The sequence below is a fragment of the Loxodonta africana genome, chromosome 3 (assembly GCF_030014295.1).
Source record: "Loxodonta africana isolate mLoxAfr1 chromosome 3, mLoxAfr1.hap2, whole genome shotgun sequence".
In the NCBI taxonomy this organism is placed as follows: domain Eukaryota; kingdom Metazoa; phylum Chordata; class Mammalia; order Proboscidea; family Elephantidae; genus Loxodonta; species Loxodonta africana.
The window spans coordinates 88,902,617-88,920,264 of NC_087344.1; the positions used below are offsets into that span (position 1 = coordinate 88,902,617).

Below are 17,648 nucleotides of genomic sequence, written 5' to 3' on the forward strand. Positions count from 1 at the left end.
TACCATACGCTTCCATTACCAGAGGCTACCTTGAAGCCATTTGAGGCTGTACTATGCCTGCTTAATGGGTAGTCTTCTGGAAAAGGAGTTCCAGCAAGGTGGATTAGGCTTCAACTATTCAACTGAGATGCATTTCAAGGAATGCATAAATATTGATATCCTAGGCATTTTTTTTTAGGCATTAGTGAGCTGAAATGGACTAGTATCGGCCATTTTGATTCAGAAAATCATATGGTCTACTTTGCCAGGAATGACAAATTGAAGGGAAATGGTGTCACATTCATCATCAAAAAGAACATTTTGAGGTCTATCCTAAAGTACAATACTGTCAATGATAGGTGAATATCCATATTCCTATTATTGAAATTTACACACAAACCAATAATGCCAAAGATGAAGAAACTGAAGATTTTTATCAACTTCTGCAGTCTGAAATAGACCAAACATGCAACCAAGATGCACTGCTAAGTACCAGTGATTGGAATGCGAAAGTTGGAAACCAAGAAGGACCGGTAGTTGGGAAGTATGGCCTTGGTGATAGAAATGATGCCAAGGATCCCATGATAGAATTTTGCAAGATCAACAACTTCTTCATTACAAATACCTTTTTTCAACAACATAAATGGCGGCAACTATACACGTGGACCTCATGGGATGGGATACACAGGAATCAAATTGACTACAAATGTGGAAAGAGATAATGGAGAAGCTCTATGTCATCAGTCAGAGCAAGGCCAGGGGCTGACTGTGAAACAATCAATTGCTCATATGCAAGTTCAAGTTGAAGCTGAAGAAAATCAAAACAAGTTCTCGAGAGCCAAAATACCACCTTGAGTATATCTTACCTGAGTTTGGAGATCATCTCAAGAATTCAAGAATAGATTTAATGCATTGAACACTAATGACCGAAGACCAGGCCAGCTGTAGGATGACATCAAGGACATCATACATGAAGAAAGCAAAAGGTCAGTAAAAAGACAGGAAAGAAAGAAAGGACCAAAATGGATGTCAGAAGAGACTCTGAAACTTGCTCTTGAATGTAGAGTAGCTAAAGTGAAAGGAAGAAATGATGAAGTAAAAGAGTTGAACACAAGATTTCAATGCATAACAAAGATTTCAAGCATAACAATGATTCTGAGGATGGCATGGGACTGGGTAGGTAGTGTTTTGTTCTGTTGTACATAGGGTTGGTATGAGTTGGAACTGTCTCAACAGCACCTAATGACAACATATATATTTAAATCAGTAATTCATGTAAGATATACATAAAATCCTTAAATGACTAGATTGTTTAACAAATAGAGCTTCACTTTGCTCGGTTTAAACAGAAGTCTTGTTTTATAGAATGAATGTTCACATAGTTTCATCCTATGTGTTTTATTAGCAAAAACCTCAAATTCTAAGATGTTTAAGTCCTCTGAGTATCATCCAAAAAGACCTAACTTTATTTTTGTTGATACAGATCACAACTAGAGTGTAAACCTTGGATCTCTAGTTTGAGTTCTTCTTGAGTTTCAGTTCGATGTAAGCCAGCACAGTGACCTTTCCATGAGTTTTCAGGTGAGATTTCACAGACTAAATTTACACTTTCTGCAGAGTATCCTATCCTTCTCTAGGCTTTTGGTAGAATCTAAAATTAATAACAGCATTTAATGTTTCTTAGCATAACCTGCCAAAATGTGATAATTTCCTTCGAAGAAAAGGTGTAGGCTACAATCACATGTCTTCTGGATATGAGTGTCCACTTTTAATAAAATCACATATCCCGGCATAAATATCTTCAAACTTGATGGGTTTTACAGTGATATGACCCATCATTTCGTAGATCCTTGGCACCAAATGTCTGCACATTGTTGTTGTTCAAAGCCGTTGTACTTCTTCCAAGACAGATTTGTTGGTTCTTTTGGCAGTCCATGGTATTTTCAATATTCTCCATCAACATCATAATTCAAAGACGTTAGCTCTACTTTGGTCCTCCTTATTCCTTGTCTAGCTTTTGCATGCATATGAGGCGTTTGAAAATACCATGGCTTTGGTCAGATGCACCTTAGTCCCCAAATTGACTTACTTGCTCTTTAACACTTTAAAGAATTCTTTTGCACCAGATTTGCCCACTGTAATATTACTTTTGATTTCTTTCTTTCTTTTTTTTTTTAAATTGTGCTTTAAGTGAAAGTTTACAGCTCAAGTTAGTTTCTCATACAAAATTTATACACACATTGTTACGTGACCCTAGTTGCTATCCCTATAATGTGTCAGCACACTCCTCCTTTCCATCCTGGATTTCCCATGACCAATCAACCAGCTCCTGTCCCCCTGTGCCTTCTCATCTCGCCTCTGAACAGGAGTTGCCTTTTAGTCTCATGTATCTGCTTGAGCTAAAAAGTACTCTCTTCACGAGTATCATTTTACGTCTTAAGGTCCAGTCTAATCTTTGTCTGAAGAGTTGGTTTCGGGAATGGTTTCAGTTTGGGGCTAACAGAGTCTGGAGGGCATGTCTTCCAGGGTCCCTCCAGTCTCAGACCATTAAGCCTGGCTTTTTAACTAGAATTTGAGTTCTGCCCCACTTTTCTCCTGCTCCGTCAGGGACTCTGTTGTGTTCCCTGTCCAGGCGGTCATTGGTGGTATCCGGGCACCATCTAGTTCTGGTCTCAGGCTGATTGAGTCTCTGGTTTCTGTGGCCCTTTTTGTTTTTTTTTGGCTAATATTTTCCTCGCGTCTTTGGCGTGCCTCATTCTACTCCTTTGCTTCAGGTGGGTTGGAACCAATTGATGAGTCTTATATGGCCACTCACTAGCTTTTAAGACCGCAGACACCCCTCGCCAGAGTGGTATGCAGAACATTTGCTTAATAAATTTTGTTATGCCAATTGACCTAGATGTCCCCTGAAACCAGATCCTTGCCCCTACTACTCTGTGCCTTGAAGTGTTTGGTTGTATTCAGGAAACTTCTTAGTTTTTGGTTTAGTCCAGTTGTGCTGGCTTTCCCTGTATTGCGTGTTGTCCTTCCCTTCACCTAAGATAATTTTTGGCTATTATCTTTTTTTTTTTTATCTAGCTACTGAATACTATTCTCCCTTCCTCCCCACCCTCATAATCATCAAGAATTTTTTTTCTGTGTTTAAACCTTTTCTTGAGTTCTTATAATAGTGGTCTCATATAATGTTTGTCCTTCTGTGACTGACTAATTTCACTCAGCATAATGCCTTCCAGATTCATCCACGTTATATTTCACAGATTCATCGTTGTTCTTTTTTGTTGTGTAGTATTCCATTGTGTGAATATACCATAATTTGTTTATGCTTTTGTCTGTGGATGGGCACCTAGGTTGTTTCCATCTTTTTGCTATTGTGAATGGTGCTGCGATGAACATGGGTGTGCATATACTTATTCATGTGATGGCTCTTATTTCTCTAGGATATATTCCAAGGAGTGGGATTGCAGGATCATATGGTAGTCCTATTTCTAGCTTTTTAAGGAAGTGCCAAATCAATTTCCAAAGTGGTCATACCATTTTACATTCCCACCAGCAGTGTATAAGTGTTCCAGCCTGTTCACAACCTCTCCAACATTATGTTGTGTTTTTTGGACTAATGCTAGCCTTGTTGGGGTTAGATGGTATCTCATTGTAGTTTTGATTTGCATTTCTCTAGTGGCTAATGACTGTGAGCATTTTCTCATGTATCTGTTAGCCGCCTGTATGTCTTCATTGGCGAAGTACCTGTTCGTATCCTTTGCCCATTTTTTAGTTGGGTTATTTTTCTTTTTGTTGTTGAGGTTTTGCGCTATCTTGTAGACTTTAGAGATTAGACCCTGATCAGGTACGTTGTAGCCAAAATTTTTTTTCCAGTCTGTAGGTTGTCTTTTTACTCTTTTAGCACAGTCTTTCTTTTTTTGTGTGTGTGCTTTAAGTGAAAGTTTATAAACCAAGTCAATCTCTCATACTAAAACTTATATACACCTTGCTATATACTCCTAGTTGCTTTCCCTCTAATGAGGCAGCACACTCTTTCCCTCCACTCCCTCTTTTTGTGTCCATTTGGCCAGCCTCTGCCCTCTCAACCCTTCTCCAGACAGAAGCTGCCTACATAGTCTCACGTATCTACTTGATCCAAGGAGCTCACCCTTCACTGGTATCATTTTCTATCCCATAGTCCAGTCCAATCCCTGTCTGAAGAGTTGGCTTTGGGAATGGTCCTTGTCTTGGGCTAACAGAAGGTCTGGGGACCATGACCTCTAGGGCCCTTCTAGTCTCAATCTGACCATTAAGTCTGGTCTTTTTACAAGAATTTGAGGTCTGCATCCCACTGCTCTCCTGCTCCTTCAGGGGTTCTCTGTTGTGTTCCCTGTCAGGGCAGTCATCAGTTGTAGCCAGGCACCCTGTTTCTTCTGGTCTCAGACTGATGTAGTCTCTGGTTTATGTGGTCCTTTCTGTCTCTTGGGCTCATAATTACCTTGTGTCTTTGATGCTCTTCATTCTCCTTTGATCCAGGTGGGTTGAGACCAATTGATGCATCTTAGATGGCTGCTTGCTAGTGTTTAAGACCCCAGATGCCACTCTCCAAAGTGGGATGCAGAATGTTTTCTTAATAGATTTTATTATGCCAATTGACTTAGATGTCCCCTGAAACTGTGGTCCCCAAACCCCTCCCCCGCTATGCTGGCCTTTGAAGTGGTCAGTTTATTCAGGAAACTTCTTTGCTTTTGGTTTAGTCCAGTTGTGCTGACCTCTCCTGGTGAAGCCTTTTGAAGAGCATAAGTATTTGATTTTTAGGAACTCCCAGTTATCTACTTTATCTTCTGGTGTGTGTGCATTGTTAGAAATGTTTTGTATTAGGGCTCCTAGTGTTGTCCCTATTTGTTATTCCATGATCTTTATTGTTTTAGATTTTATATTTAGGTCTTTGATCCATTTTGAGTTAGCTTTTGTGCATGATGTGAGGTATGGGTCTTGTTTCATTTTTTTGTAGACGGATATCCAGTTATGCCAGCACCATTTGTTAAAGAAACTGTCTTTCCCCCATTTAACAGACTTCGGGGCTTTGTCAAATATCAGCTGCTCGAAGGTGGGTGAATTTATGTCTGGATCTCAATTCTGTTCCATTGGTCTATGTATCTGTTTCTGTACCACTACCAGGCTGTTTTGACTACCATGGCGGTATAATAGGTTCTAGAATCAGGTAGTGCAAGGCCTGCCACTTTGTTCTTCAGTAATGCTTTACATACCTGGGGGCCTCTTCCCTTTCCAAATGAAGTTGATGATTTGTTTCTCCATCTTATTAAAAAATGTGGTTGGAATTTGGATCAGAATTGCATTGTATCTGTAGATCACTTTGGGTAGAATTGACATTTTCATGATGTTGGGTCTTCCTATCCATGAGCAAAGTATATTTTTACACTTCCGTAGTTCTCTTTTGGTTTCTTCCAGCAGTGTCTTGTAGTTTTCTTTCTGTAAGTCTTTTACATCTCTGGTTAGATTTATTCCTAAGTATTTTATCTTCTTGGGGGCTATTGTAAATGGTATTGATTTGGTGATTTCCTCTTTGAAGTTCTCTTTGTTCTCTTAGAAGCTCTCCAACCGATTTTTGTATGTTTATCTTGTATCCTGATAATTTGCTGTACTCTTCTATTAATTCCAGTAGTTTTCTTGTGGCTGCTTTAGGGTTTTCTGTGTTTAAGATCATATCATCTGCAAATAGAGATACTTTTACTTCTTCCTTACCAGTTTGGATGCCCTTCATTTCTTTATCTAGGTTAAATGCTCTGGCTAGGACCTCCAGCACAATGTTGAATAAGAGTGGGGATAAAGGGCATCCTTGTCTGGTTTCCATTCTCAAGAAGAATGCTTTTAGACTCTCTCCATTCAGGATGATGTTGGCTGTTGGCTTTGTATAAATGCCCTTTATTATGCTGAGGAATTTCCCTTCTATTCCTATTTTTGCTGAGAGTTTTTATCATGAATGGGTGTGGGACATTGTCAAATGCCTTTTCTGCATCAATTGGTAAGATCATGTGGTTCTTGTCTTTTGTTTATGTGATGGATTACATTGATTGTTTTTCTAATGTTAAACCATCCCTGCATACCTGGTATGAATCCCACTTGGTCATGGCGAATTATTTTTTTGATATGTTGTTGAACTCTACTGGCTAGAATTTTGTTGAGGATTTTTGCATCTATGTTCATGAGGGATATTGGGCTGTAGTTTTACTTTTTTGTGGTGTCTTTACCTGGTTTTGGTATCAGGGTTATGCTGGCTTCATAGAATGAGTTTGGGGTACTCCACCCTTTTTTATGCTCTGAAATACCTTTAGTAGTAGTGGTGTTAATTCTCCTCTGAAAGTTTGGTAGAATTCTCCAGTGAAGCCGTCAGGGCCAGGGCTTTTTGTTGTCGTTGTTGTTGAGAGTTATTAAATTACCTTTTCGATCTCTCCTCTTGTTATAGGTTTATTTAGTTGTTCTACCTCTGTTTGCGTTAGTTTAGGTAGGTAGAAATTTGTCCATTTCCTCTAGGTTTTCAAATTTGTTGGAGTACAAGTTTATATAATATTCTGTTATGATTCTTTTAATTTCAGTTGGGTCTATTCTGATATTGTCCATCCCATTTCTTCTCTGAGTTGTTTGCTTCCTCTCCTGTTTTTCTTTTCAGTTTGGCCAATGGTTTATCGATTTTGTTTTATCTTTTCAAAGAACCAGCTTTTGGTTTTGTTAACTCTTTCAATTGTTTTTCTATTTTCCATTTCATTTATTTCGGCTGTAATTTTTATTATTTGTTTTCTTCTGGTGCCCAAGGACTTCTTTTGCCATTCCGTATTTGTTTGAGTTGTAGGGTTAATGTGTTGATTCTGGCCCTTTCTTCTCTTTGGATGTGTGCATTTATTGCTATAAATTGACCTGTGAGCATTACTTTTGCTGTGTCCAAGGTTTCTGGTAGGATGTGTTTTCATTCTCATTTGATTCTGTGAATTTCTTTATTCCATCCTTAATTTCTTCTATAACCCAGTAGCTTTGAGCAAGGTTTTGTTCAGTTTCCAGGTATTTTTTTTTCCTTGCTTTTCTTGTTATTGATTTATATGTTATGGCTTTATGGTCAGAAAAGATGCTTTGTAATATTTTGATGTTTTGAATTCTGTTAAGGCTTGCTTTGTTGCCTAATGTGTCATCTATTCTGGAGAATGTTCCATGTGCACTGGAAAAGAAAGTATACTTGACTGCTGTTGGGTGGAGTGTTCTGTATATGTCTATGAGATCAAGTTGGTTGATTGTGGCATTTAGATCTTCCGTGTCTTTATTGAGCTTCTTTCTGGATATTCTGTCCTTCACCAAAAGTGGTGTGTTGAAGTCTCCTACTATGGTTGTGGAGCTGTCTATGTCTCTTTTCAATGCTGTTAGAGTTTATGTATTTTGGAGCCCTGTCGTTGGGCGTGTAAATATTTACTATGGTTGTGTCTTCCTGGTGTTTCAACCCTTTGATCACTATATAGTTTCCTTCCTTATCCTTTGTGATGGATTTTGCTTTAAAGTCTATTTTGTCAGAGATTAATATTGCCACTCCTGCTCTTTTTTTGATTGTTGTTTGCTTGATATATTTTTTTCCATCCTTTGAGTTTTAGTTTGTTTGCATTTTAAGTTTAAGGTGTGTCTCTTGTAGGTAGCATATAGATGGACCGTGTTTTTATTATCCATTCTGCCACTCCCTGGCTCTTTATTGGTGCATTTAGTCCATTTATATTCAGCATAATTATTGACATATATGAGTTCAGTGCTGTCGTTTTGATGTATTTTTGTGTGTGTGTTGTTGACAGCTCCTTTGTTCCACTTAATTTTCTGTGTTGTCATTTTTCTTTATGTATTTTCTTTTCGTCTTTTTCACTGTTGTTGATTTTGTATTTGCTGACTCTTTATGTTTTTCATTTTGGTATGTAGGATTGCTAGTTTCCTTTGTGGTTACCTTAATATTTACCCTTATTTTTCTAATTTTAAACCAATCTTTTATTTCTTTATATCACCTTGACTTCCTCTCCATAAGAAATGTCTATGACTACGTTATTTAGTCCTCTTTTTTGTTTTAATGTTGTTATCTTTTACATATTGATGTCTCTGTTTACCTATTTTCAGTGTTTTAACTTTGACTTATTTTTGTGACTTCCCTATTTGGGTTGATATCTGGTTATTCTGTCCTGTGTTCTAGTCTTGGGTTGTTATCTGATGTTATTGATTTTCTAACCAGAGGACTCCCTTTAGTATTGTAATTTTGGCTTGGTTTTTACAAATTCCCTAAGCTTCTCTTATCTGGAAATGTCCTAATTTCGCCATCATTTTTGAGAGACAGTTTTACTGGATATGTAAGTCTTGGCTGGCAATTTTTTTTCTTCAAGGCTTTATATATATCTCCCATTGCCTTCTTGCCTGCATGGTTTCTGGTGAGTAGTAACAGATTAATCTTATTGACTCTCCTTTGTAGATGTCTTTTTGTTTATCCCTTGCCATGCCTAAAAATCTCTCTTTATCTTTGGTTTTGGAAAGTTTGATTATAATATGTCTTGGTGACTTTTTTTGGAATCTACCTGTGTGGAGTTCGATGAGCATCTTGGATAGATGTCTTCTCATCTTTCACAATATCAGGAAAGGTTTCTGCCAACAAATCTTCAACAATTCTCTCTATATTTTCTGTTATCCACCCCCCCACACCTTGTTCTGGTACTCCAATCACTAGTAGGTCATTCCTCTTGATAGAGTCCCACATAATTCTTAGGGTTTCTTCATTCTTTAAAAATTCTTTCAGTTGATTTTTCCTCAAATTAGTTGGTGTCAAGTGCTTTACCTTCAGTCTCACTAATTCTGACTTCCATTGCCTCAATTCTGCTCCTATGACTTTCTATTGAGTTGTTTAACTCTGAAATTTTATTGTTAATCTTTTGGATTTCTGTTTGCCATCTCCCTATGGATTCTTGCAGCCTTTAAATTTGTTACTATGGTCTTGCATAACCTTCTTAAGTTCCGCTATTGCTTTATCTTTGTGTTCCTTGGCTTGTTCTGTGTTTTGCTTGATCTCCTTCCTGGTCTCTTGAAAAACTCTATATATTAATCTTTTGAATTCTACCTCTGGTACTTCCAAAAAAGTTATCTTCCTCTGGAAGGTTTCTTGATTCTTTATTTTGGGAGCTTGCTGAAACCATCAGAGTCTGCCTTTTTATGTGATTTGATATTGACTGTTGGCTCCCAGCCATGAACAAGGTATATTTATTTTATGTTTGCTTACTATGTCCTAGCTTCTTGTTTTGTTACACTCAAATAGGCTGGTTGCATGAACTAGTTTGATTATCGGCATCTTCGAAGCTCTCATATCCTGTCACCAGGTGGTTAGAGCTGTTACTATGTATGTGAGCCCAGGAGTCTGTTTAGTTTTCTTGTATGAATTCAGCTAAGGTGTCCAGGTAGTCAATAACTAAGTGTGTGGTACAGGCTCTCACCTACAGTCCTAGATGGACAGGGGTGATTGGTGTAGGCAGGGGTATGTGGCTGCAGTAGGAGGTTATGTGCTAAGCAAGGAAGGGGCTGATGGCTGCCCCTGAGTGTCTGGGAGGAAAGTGCATCTCTGTTCCCTAGAGCACATATGTGGGTGGGTTTTGCAGCTGGACTATGCGAAACCAATGCCATTGGCTGTAAGCACTAGGAGGCACCACTTATTCTTGGACCCCTGTTGTGGGTGGCTAGGTGGTGTGGATGGAGCCACCAGTCCTCCAGCCCCTGATGTGGGTAGGTGAGGACCCTGCTTAATGGGCAGGGTGGTGTCAAATGTCATGAATCTACCACTCCCCTTTATAGCTGATATAGTCGAAAATAGCCTTCAGGTATATACCCTGTCGTACTGTGCTAATGAGGGCCTATGTTGTTGAAATGGACCCACACAGGTCTACACAGGGGTGAAAGGCTTTCAAAGTCCTTAGACCACTTATGCCTGTGCCTAGGCAAAGGGGCTATGCCTTCCCTGAGTTCCCAGCTTAGGGGAGCCTGCAGATTACTTTTCCCTGTTTGTTAATTTATTCCCTCTCCAAAGGCAGGAGAATGGCTCAAAGCATGCAGTGGGTCCTACTCCTGGCCCAGGGGATGTGACAATCACTGAAGCCAGCCTGACCTGATGCAGAGTGGGGAGGGTACAGTAAATAGGAGAGAGGTTATTCCCAAAGGTTTTTTTTTTTTTTTTTTGTGCACAGTAGGTTAGACGCATGTACTTATATTTGCTGATTGAGTGGTGCTTCTCACTGGTTCTTTGGGTACTGGGTCTCACTGGTTCTGGGGGTTGAGCAGACTCTCCACTGTTTGGTCTCTCCCGATGTGGAAAGCACATCCCAAGTGTCACTGCTTGCCTCACTGTGCATACCAGTCAATCCAGCTTACAGGGTGCTGGTTCCCGCCAGGTCAAGTCCGCCAACTCTGCTGCTTCTGAACCATCTCTCCCTCTCCTGCTGCTCAGTCCAATTCCTCAACTTTGGCTTTGATGTTCAGGGCTCCTACGTTGTCATATATAATTGTTTCACTTGTTTTTTTTTTTTTTCTTTGTTGTAAAAGGGACCACAGGAATTGTCTGACTACTCTACCCTTCTTGACTGCTGCTTCCTTGGGTGTTGTTTGTGGATCCAAGTAAAATGAAATCCTCGACAACATCAATCTTTTCTCCATTTATCACGATGTTGCTTACTGGTCCAGTTGTGAAGATTTTTGTTTTATGTTGAGGTGTAATCCTTACTGAGCTGTAGTCTTTGATCTTCATCAGCAAGTGTTTCAAGTCCTCTTCACTTTCAGCAAGCAAGGTTGTGTCATTTGCATATAGCAGGTTGTTAATGAGTCTTCCACCAATCCTGATGCCCCATTCTTCCTCATATAGTTCAGCTTCTAGGTTTATTTGCTCAACATACGAAGTGAATAAGTATGGTGAAAGGGATCAACCCTGACACACTCCTCTCTGACTTTAAACCATGCAGCATCCCATTGTTCTATTTGAATGACTGCCTCCTGGCCTATGTACAGGTTCCATATGAGCACAGTTAAGTTCTGGAATTCCCACTCTTTGCAATGTTATCCATAATTTGGTATGATCCACACAGTCAAATGCCTTTGCAGAGTCAATAAAACACAGGTAAACATCTTTCTGATATTCTCTGCTTTCAGCCAAGATCCATCTGACATCAGCAATGATATCCCTCATTCAAGGTCCTCTTCTGATCTGGCTTGAATTTCTGGCAGTTCCCTGTCAATATACTGTAGTAACTGCTTTTGAATTATCTTCAGCAAAATTTTACTTGTATGTGATATTAATGATATTGTTTGGTAATTTCTGCACTCCATTGGATCATCTTTCTTTGGAATGAGGATGAATATGGAGCTCTTCTAGTTGGCTGGCCAGGTAGCTGTCTTCCAAATTTCTTGGCACAGATGAGTGAGCATCTCCAGTGCTGTACCTATTTACTGAAACAGCTCATTTGGTATTCTGTCAATTCTTGAAGCCTTGCTTTTCATTAATGTCTTCAATGCAGCTTGGACTTCTTCCTTCAATACGATCGGTTCTTGATTACACATTACCTCCTGAAATGGTTGAACATGGACCAGTTCTTTTTGGAACAGTGATTTTGTGTATTCTTTCCATCTTCTTTTGATGCTTTCTGCATCGTTTAATATTTTCCCCATAGAATCCTTCAATATTGCAACTCGACGCTGGAATTTTCTCTTCAGTTCTTTCAGCTTGAGAAATGCTGAGCGTGTTCTTCCCTTTTGGTTTTCTAACTCCAGCCTTTGCTCTTTTCATTATAATACTCTACTTTGTCTTCTTGAGCTGCCCTTTGAAATCTTCTGTTCAGCTCTTTTACTTCATCATTTCTTCTATTTGTTTTAGCCGCTCTACATTCAAGAGCAAGTTTCAGAGTCTCTTCTGACATCCATTTTGGTCTTTTTTTTCTTTCTTTCCTGTCCTTTAAATCACCATTTGCTTTTTCATGCCTGATGTCCTTAATGTCATCCCACAACTGCTCTAATCTTTGGCCACTAGTCTTCAATGCATCAAATCTATTCTTGAAATGGCCTCTAAATTCAGGTGGCATATACTTAAGGCTGTACTTTGACTCTTATGGACTTGTTTTAATTTCCTTCAGCTTCAACTTGAACTTGTATATGAGCAATTAAGGTTGACTCTACTTTGTATTCTGAGTGCCCTCCACCCTGAGGGGCTCATCTTCTAGCATTATACCATACAATGTTCCGTTGCTATTCATAAGATTTTCACTGGACAGGTTTTCCAGAAGTAGGCTCCCAGGTCCTTCTTCCTAGTCTGTCTTAGTTTGAAAGCTCCACTGAATCCTGTCCACCATGGGCAACTTTGCTGGTACTTGAAATGCTGGTGGCATAACTTCCAACATCACAGCAACATGCGACCCACTACAGTATGACAAACTGACAGACGAATGGTGGCTGTGGACATTATATAACCCAATTTGTTGCTAGAAGAAGGAAACATCCTAAAAAGATACTACTGGTATGAAATATGGGGTTTTTGGTAAAATCCTCTATAGGAATTATTATCCATTAGAGGATAAACTGTGAAGAATCTATCTGAGAGGTTTACACTTAAAAGATACTTCACTAAACTGTCAGTGTTGATGAAAACATCAGTGTATGTCTTCATGATATACTCAGCAGTGGGGCAAAACTCATTACCCACTTGAATGTTATAATTGTTTTCAAATTATTACGTGTCTAAAAAATCTTGGCGCATTATGTTGCCATAAAGAAGGTGTTTATCCTCTAAGGACCATGCTAACATTTTTTTCCCCTTTCCATTTGAGGTTAATTTTTTTTTGCACAGAAAAAAGTAAGCACCTCATATCCCCACCAGGACTTTTTTCATTCCGAGGAACTCTAATGGCCTGTCTGGTTTTCACATCTGAGGTTGTGAGGTGACCACAATGACAAGAAGTGAGTTTTGATGAGAGTAGTTTGAATGCTGTCAAAGTGTGAAATGAAAGTATTGTCTGTAAATTACTTCATACTTGAAGAAGTACATTCAGTTTAAATGTTCTATCACATTGTAGTGGCAAGGGCTGAGGTACCACATCGTGAGGAAACTCAGGAGCAACAGATGCAGGAGGCTCCATTTGGGGGACCTCAATGACATCCTGCTTGGAAGGGCCAACAAGAAAGCCAGCAGCCTCAGGATTTTATTCTTGTTGATTTATTTCTTCTGAGTGAACGACTTTAAATTTTACCAACTGAATGTTCAGCAATAAGTAGTAATCAAAAATAATACTTGTATAGAAGTTTCTACTAAAAGACAGACACTCTCAGATTGGGGTAAAATTATGCCATATACTGCTTATGAGAAACACACCAAACTCAGGAGAGTGGATGTTCTGGAAGAATTTCAGATGAGATTAAAGCACCAGCTGAATTTTGTTGTTGTTGTTGCTGCTTTCTGTATTATGTGCTTTAATTAAAACACTTAGATTTGCTGTGAACTACAGAGGTGGATATCCTTTCAATGTGAAGGTCCCAGCCCCAGAGTGCTGCGAATCCCAGCACACTATGCCCTGGAGAGGGCCATAGGAGTGGGTCATACCTCCCTGCCACTGATAACCACCTGGCCTTCCTGCCCTTGCCTTAGTGTCCCCAAGGAGGAGCCATCCTGGGGCCAAGCCCGCTCCCCAGCCTCAGGTCTCCTCAGCCTCCAGGCCACCCCAGTACCCTTACCTCATTCTCCAATAGTGTCTTTAAAGGACAAAAATTTTTAATTTTGAATAAGTCCAATTTATCAATCTTTCTTTTATGGTTTATGGTTTTTGTTTCCTAAAAATCTTTGCCTAATCTAAATTTACAGAGATTTTCTTCTAGAGTTTTATAGTTTTAGCTTTTACATTTCAGTCCATGATCAATTTCAAGTATATCTGTGTATATGGGATAAGGTAAGGGTTGAGATTAAATTTTTTTCTGTTGTTGCAAATAGGTGTTCAAGTGCACTTGCACCATTTGCTGAAAGACTACCATTTGCTTCATTGAATTGCCTAGGCATCTTTTTGTTAATACAAGTGTGAATCAATTTCTGGAATATTCATTCTATTCCATTGATCTTTTTGTCTAGCCTTAGGCCATGTATTATTCTGGGTTCTACAGAGAAACAGAATCAGTAAGATACATATATATAGAGAGAGAGAGATTTGTTTTAAGGAATTGGCTCATGCAATTGTGGGGGCTCGCAAAATTTGTACCTCAGGAAACAGGCTAAAACCTCTGGCAGACTTGTGTCTGAAATTGGTAGGCTAGGTGACAGACCGGAAACTCTGGCAGGATGTCTATGTTACAGTCTTGAGGTAGAATCCTTCTTCCTTGGAAAATCTCGGTTTTTGCTCTTAAGACCTCCAACTAATTGGACAAGGTGCACTCACATCGCGGAGGGTAATCTGTTTTACTCAAGGTCAACTGATTTCAATGTTAATTACGTGTTGATACCTTCATAGCAACATCTGGACTAATGTTTGACCAAACAACTGGGCACCACAGCCTAGCCACATTGACACATAAAATTAACCATCACGGGCTACACCACACTATCTTAATTACTGTAGTTTACAGTAAGTCATGAAATCAGGGACGGTGAGACTTCCACTTTGTTCTTCTTTTTCAAAATCATACAGTAACCCTTTATATTTGGATTCCTTCTCTTATTTACCATGAGGCTTCAGAGATTCATCCATATTGTTACAAAAATTAGTGGTTCATTGATTTTTATTTTGTGTAGTATCCCATGATATGGATGCAGTATAAGTTGTATAAGTTTATCCACTTATTAGTTGACGAACATTTTTTTTTCTCCAACTTTTAACTAGCATAATGAATGAAGACCAGACCAGTCGTGGGATGATATCAAAGATATCATACATGAAGAAAGCAAAAGGTTGTTGAAAAGAAAGAAAAGACCAAAATGGATGCCAGAAGTGACTCTGAAACTTGCTCTTGAATATACAGTAGCTAAAGTGAACGGAAGAAACGATCACATAAAAGAGCTGAACAGAAGATTTCAAAGGGTAGCTCAAGAAGACAAAGTAAATTATTATAATGAAATGTGAATAGACTGGAGTTAGAAAAACAAAAGGGAAAAACATGCTCAGCATTTCTCAAGCTAAAAGAACTGTACAGGGACTCAGGCAGACATGGCTCTGGCAGCATGCTTGCCTGCTTCCTACATTTGCCTCTTGGAATGTGCGCTGAACGAAAGCTTTCTTTTTGCTTTACTATAACTTTGTGGTGATTTTTCCCTAGGACAGTTAATAGTATAGTCATCGTAGGACTGTGGAGCAGAAGCCGGGAATGAGAAGTCCTATTTTTGGGACCCCATGTGGTTGCACTCCATGTCTCTTCAACACCAATGGGTATCAACAAAGCCTATGGTTTGACTAGGGAATTCGCATCATTTACCTGTGAAGTTTTTTTTTTTTCTTTTTAAAATTACTATTCTGGTATTTACAGACTTGATAATCGTGGTATATACTTGATATAGCCCGACTATATGCTATTATATTCTAAGATTATTATGTATTATATTTGAAGCTCTTTGAAAATAAGGATATATTTAGAAAATAAGGATATATTTAGAAATATTTTTTGTCTAAAGTTTTTTTCTTTTAACTGAATTTAGTTGGCTTTACATTAAGCTTGTAATTAATTTCTATCAGGCCTTTCTCTATTAAGACTATTATTTTTATAAATTAATCATGGTCATACTAAGTTTTGTCATCAGCAGGTAAGTTTTTACCTTGCTGATTTGCTGAAAACATTTGACCAAAATATCTCAGCAAAAAGATGGACTATATTGGACTTAAAAGGACTGTGACTAGACTGAATCAAGATTTCCAGAACTCATATGTGGAAACTGATGAGTTCACAGATTGTGGCTGATCCAGAATCACACAGAACAGAAATTACAGACTGAGTAAACTGAAGGATTTCTATGGAATTTATGTGTGAATATTACTGATGTTTTAAGGTCCTACTTTCTGTATATATGAAATTTTCCTCCTTTCTCTTAAATTATCTAAGAGTTTAGATATTTTAACTCTCCAAATATAAGTTTCTATTTGTAAACTTAGCAAAGTTGTAAATATCATAACCAGAGAAGTGTCTAAAGTTTGAGCTATGATTTTACAAAATAGAATGGCATTAGATTTCCTGTTAGTCTCCCAAGGAACAGTTTGTGCCTTAATAGATAAATGTTGCTGTGTTTATATTAATAGGAAATTTGATGTTTTACAGAATATAGGTGCTGCTGAGACACATGAAAAGCAATCACTGATGCTGCTTACGTATAAAGAAACACCTCCTTGGTTCAAAGGCCTTAGGGTCATGGTTTCATTGGTTATTTCAGACAATTGACCTAATATTATTGTTAGTGTTTCTATTCTACCTCATAGTTTGCTGTATGGTTCCAGGGATCTTTAAAAAAAAAAAAAAAAAAAGATGGTGTCCAACTACCATTATTCAATGTTTTTGACCAAAGATTCTATAGCAAGATTATGATCCAAAGGAGGGAATGAAAAAAAGAGTTGTAATTCTCCTGGAATCCAAATTTCTGGCTTTCAAGGATGTTGGTTAGCAAAAAAGAGGAAGACCCTCAAGGAGATGGACTGACACAGTAGCTGCTGCAGTGGACTCAGAAACAGCAATGAATGTGAGGATAGCGCAGGACTGCAGTGTTTCATTCTGTTGTGCATGGGGTCACTATGAGTCCTAACCGATTCTATGGCACATAACAACATAACAACAACAATAACACAAACTACAAATGTTCACATAAGTATCTTTGTTTAAACCTACACTGGGTTACGTTTCTCTTATATATAAATTTTAGAATCAGTTTGTCAATATCTTCAAAATGCCTACTGAGATACGGATTGAGATTACTTTGCATCTATACATCAATTTGAGGAAAAGTGGAATTTTAACTATATTGTTTTATGATTCATGAAAATGCTATGTATCTCCATTTATTTAGGTCTTTTAAATTTTCTATCACCAATGTTTTGTACTTTTTAGCTTGCAAATCTTGCAAATATTCTGTTAAATTTATTCCTAAGTATTTATTTTTATGGTTGTATAAATAATATTTTTAAGTTTCTATTTCCAAATTTTCATTACTAATACATAGAAATACAATTGAGTTTTGTATACTGACTTTGTGTCTTGTGAACTTACTAGACTCACGTATTAGTTTTAGTAGATTTTTTGTAGATTCTTTGGGATTTTCTACATGGATGATCATGTAATATACAAATAAGGATAGTTTAATTTCTTCCTTTCCAATCTCTTTTAATTTCCTTGTTAATTTAAATAGGACATCCAGCATAGACTTGAAAAGAGGTGGGTGGGCATCCTACGCTTATTCCTGATCTTAGTGGGAAAGCATCCGGTATGACGTTAGTTGTAGATTTTTCATACATATCTTTATCAGGATGTCCTTGATGGATAGGCAATTTTATGGAAAGTTTTAACTACTTCTATGGAGTCCTGGTGGCACAGTGGTTAACAGCTTGGCTGCTAACCAAAAGGTCAGCAGATCGAATCCACCACCTGCTCCTTGGAAACCCTGTGTGGCAGTTCTACTCTGTCCT

The 17,648-nt window shown here is 38.3% G+C and overlaps 1 long non-coding RNA gene and 1 pseudogene across 1 annotated transcript in view; one reads left to right on the forward strand and one right to left on the reverse strand.

Annotated features, from left to right (window-relative positions):
- LOC111751004 (uncharacterized) overlaps positions 1 to 17,144 on the forward strand; it is a 127,643-nt gene extending 110,499 nt beyond the window's left edge. The window contains exon 6 of the long non-coding RNA XR_010321390.1: positions 14,871 to 17,144. This is a non-coding gene — a long non-coding RNA (uncharacterized LOC111751004). The remainder of the gene's footprint in view (positions 1 to 14,870) is intronic.
- LOC100669192 (UDP-GalNAc:beta-1,3-N-acetylgalactosaminyltransferase 1-like) lies at positions 1,582 to 12,814 on the reverse strand (annotated as a pseudogene).
- Positions 17,145 to 17,648: the final 504 nt, after the last annotated feature.